This window comes from Chrysochloris asiatica, unplaced genomic scaffold (genome assembly GCF_000296735.1).
Source record: "Chrysochloris asiatica unplaced genomic scaffold, ChrAsi1.0 scaffold00131, whole genome shotgun sequence".
In the NCBI taxonomy this organism is placed as follows: domain Eukaryota; kingdom Metazoa; phylum Chordata; class Mammalia; order Afrosoricida; family Chrysochloridae; genus Chrysochloris; species Chrysochloris asiatica.
Genome location: NW_006408649.1, coordinates 6,190,106 through 6,194,326, shown reverse-complemented (window position 1 = coordinate 6,194,326; position 4,221 = coordinate 6,190,106). Strand labels below are relative to the sequence as shown.

The 4,221-nt window shown below is 40.3% G+C and overlaps 1 pseudogene; it reads right to left on the bottom strand.

The window, feature by feature from the left end:
- Nucleotides 1-403: 403 nt before the first annotated feature.
- Nucleotides 404-1,270, bottom strand: LOC102812814 (annotated as a pseudogene).
- Nucleotides 1,271-4,221: the final 2,951 nt, after the last annotated feature.

Below are 4,221 nucleotides of genomic sequence, written 5' to 3'. Positions count from 1 at the left end.
AAATGCATGGCTTTTCAGGTATATACACTAAGTTGAACCTTTAGCACTAGCAATAAGGACATTTTGTCACGTAGTATTAACACATATTAGAAAATTGTGTAGTGTAAAAGGGATTGAACCACCAGCATTAAAGCAATGTTGTCAACTAGGCAAGAATTGTTCTACTGAATGTTTCTTCTTTGTCTAATTACTGTGTACACTGGTAGCAACTTTGAAATGCAAAAGTGAGTTCACACGCTCCTTTTATTTTCTGTTTGAAGCAAACAGAAAACAAACTTAAATATAGGCCCTGTGATAACATTAACAATTTTAGAGAACATCAATTATACAAGAAAAAGACTAAGAACAAAAAGAAAAGTGTTCACAGATAGCCAGACGTTAACAGTGAGCTGTCAGTAGACCCTCACAAGGCTTTCCAATAGTACTCAGCTGAAGCCACTTTGTACTCGCTGGCAATAAACAGGGCTGCAGAATTCTTTGTCACATATTTCAGAAAATCATGCAAATAGCCTAATAATAATGCAAGACTCTTCTCATCAAGGGACGTATAGGCCAACATTGCTCCGATTCTCACAAATAATCTCAGTAGGTGTGGCACTCCATAAACTTGGGGCATCGGTGCATCAGGGTAGGCCATGAGGATTTCAGCATACTGGGGCCTCTCAAATTTGTAGAATAGCTAAGTAAGTGTCCAACATCACATTGAAATATTCTTTTATCCCTGCCACAACTTTGTTAATAAATGTCCTTATTGTCGACATTTCCTTGATCTCTTACAATTTGCATACTCTTCCAGATTGGCATGGACATTTTTCTTATCTGGGAGCTGAAACAGCTGCTTCTGCCTGGTAACCAGGTCCCAGTCCTTGACGAGCCAGGGTTTTAATTCTTCAGCAATCTTCACTTTAACCTCCACTCTATCTTTAAATGCCTCCTCACTTTCAATGGTAGGATCAGCCCGGGCCCTTTTCTTCGGTGGTGGCTGAGGTACTTCATTGGTACTTCCACCATCTCCGTTTCCAGGACTCTTGTTTGTTCTTCCTTGTCTTTCTCACAGATCCCAAAGGGGGGTTCTCGGCAGAGTGACCGCCTCCCATCTGCCTTGAAGAGCTGGCTCCACATTCTTCTGCTGAGGACCAGCTGTCTTCTTTCCAGAGGAAGCCCTTCTCATCTTACTTCTCTGCATGCTGCTTCTAGTTGGATTTTTGAAGTTGTCTTCTTCTGCAGATTGTTGTCCATGAGTTTGAGAACCCTGCTTTCTGGAACTCATTCAACCCTGTTTTTATTTCCACCAATAATCTTCTTCTTACCCTTCCAAGATCTCCTAAAGCTTTCTCAGATGGAATCTTAAAAGGTTTTCAGGGACAGTCTGGAAGGATGAAGTGGGTATCAAGATTCTGAAATGAGGGACGGTTCTGTAATCAGGATCAGATCTTATGATCCTTGTTCTACAAACGTAGCTTTTCTGACGGTGACCTGAAACGAGAATCCAGCTCTTCCCAGCAGCTGATGTGTGTATCACTGTCCTTCCTCCATTCACCATAGTCTTCCATTTCATTTTTGATGACTTTCAATTTTCTTATATTCATACTTCATATATTCCATGTTCTGGTTATCAATGAATATTTGCAGTTCCTTCTCATTTTGAGTTGTGACCTATTGGCACATGGAGGTCCTAAAAACTTTGCACCATCTACGTCATTAAGACTGACTTTACTGTGAGAAGTCAGCTGTTTCTCAGTTGTATTTTGAGTGTCTTCCAATCTGAGGGGTTCATCTTCTGGAACTGTAACAGACAATGTTTCACTGCTATTTATAAGTTTTTCATGGCTAGTTCTTTAGAAATGGACTACCTATCACTTCTTACTAGTCAGTTCTTAGTCTGGAAGTTCTGCTGAAGCTTGTCCTCCAAGGGTGACCCTGTTGCTATTTGAAATACTGACGACATTGCTTCTAGCATCACAGCAACATGGAAGTCACCACATTATGACAAACTAACAGATTGTGGGGTACAAACTGACAGACTGTTTGTCTAGTCAGCTCAGAACAAATTGTTGCTCAGTCCTTTGGTATCTTCAGGATTATTGAAATTATATTTAAAAGATTCAATAGGCCTCTCTCTGAAGCAGATAAAGCACATTTAATAAAAATAAATAAACTCACAAACAAAAAAATCTTAAAAACTCTTCTGCCTTAAGCTAAAGACTCCACAAGATCTTTGGTTACATATAACACAAATATTTTTTATCAGTTGTGGAGAACAACATAGGTAGTGGTCATGGCGTGCTGTTGAGCAAGTTCTGACTCATAACAACCCTGTATAGGGTTTCCAAGGCTACAGCTCTTTACAGGAGCAGAAAGCCTCATCTTTCTCCTACAGAGCTGCTGGTAGATTTGAACTGCTGACTTTGTGGTTAGTAGCCCAACACATAACCGACTTTGCTACCAGGGCTTCTTGGAGAATAGTATTTGCGGTTGCTGTTGTTGATGTTAAGTGCTGTTGAGTTGGAGCGGACTCATATCGACCCTGTATAATGTTGATGCACTGCCTGGTTGCATTCTCAAATATTATCTCATGGATTATATTCTATTTTGATTTTCACCTTTTTGATGACTGTAGGTAAGTCTGTTTATTATACAGTGAGGATATTGCAAATAAGGCTGTCTAGGATCCCTTTGTCTCTCTGTCCTTTCCTTCTTAGTTCCTCTGCTAGTGCTACTTCTTATTTTTCTTTCTACTTTTGTCTATTCTGTAACAACTACAGGCACTTCTCAATCATGCTGGTGGCTTTTGAGCTGAAGAAATAGCTGAACCCTGTAAAAAAGAGAGTTCTCAAATTTAGCTACATATTAGAATCATGTGGGAGGTTTTAAAACCAGACTTTCTGAGGTGAGCTGCAGATGCCTTTATTTTTAAAACCTTTATAGTCAAAACCATTGCACAGACAAATGAAAGAACCCGTGATTTGAGCCAGTGTTTTTTAAACTTTACTCTTCCTTTGGAGCATCTGAGAGTCTTTTTAGTGCAGATTCTAATTTAATAGGTTTGGGTGAGACTTGAGAGTATACATAGATTCTAAAAAAAGTTCCCAGACACTCTGAGTGGTGGTGGTGTGCTAGAGATTTCATTCCAACTCATAGCTACCCTGCATAGGGTTTCCAAGGCTGTAAACCTTTACAACTTTCTCCCCATGGAACAGCTGGTGGTTTCGAACTGCTGCAGCACAACTCCTAACCACTACACTACCAGAGCTCCTTAGATACTCAGAGTAGCAAGGGGGAGCACTCACATTTTAGGATTAAATTAAAGGTGGAGATATACTTGATTGATTCCATCTGGAGCCCAGGAGAAGTGGGCATTATACATACTGAAAGGGGCAGAGCTATGATATGTGTTCTGCTTGGTGGAGCTATTGGCAAAGTTAAGCCTGTATGAGGCTCAGCGCTCCAGGAGACCATGAAGCCCCAGCTCATGCTCTGTCTTCTCTGCCCACACATGGTGGAGCTCACCACTCTGCAAAATTTGGCTATGTGGGGACCCATGTTACTATGCACACATATACACTAACAGTTTTATTTGCTAACTACACTGTATGCACCTTGAAGGCAAACATACCTCTATCTTCCAATATCTGAATCATCGTAGGTACTGCGTGAGTGACTGGATAGAGAACATGTTCTGACTTCTCAAGGGACAAAGGGAAACAAACTAACATTGCTAATACAGTGTGACATGCAACAATACTTCTGTTTCACAAGAAAAAAATAGCCCCATATCACACTATAATGATACTAAAGTGCTTAAAGTTTCCAGAAAACTACCCTCATGTCCTGCTTCTGTATATTCGCTCATGTCGGGAATGATGGCTCAGTCCTCATCTGAGATAACACATCTTTCAAGGTTCAATTCAGAAAATCTCTTCTTGAGTTACGTTTCACTCTACCTTTTCCCATATCCTTGAATGAGTGCATGCCTTCGCCTCTGTGTGGACATAGACTCTTTGTTCTACTTGACTGTTGGTATATATGCCCCCCAGTGAAGCATGAGTTGTGGCAGCACACAACATATTACCTGTACAGAATAGAAGTCTAGTGAAAAATTTGTCAATTGAAAGAAAATGAATACATTTTGAATGAAAAGAGAATTTGTTGTTGTTAAGTACTGTGGAGTCTGTTCCGAATCATAGTGACCCTGCACAGGGTTTCCAAGGCTGTAAATCT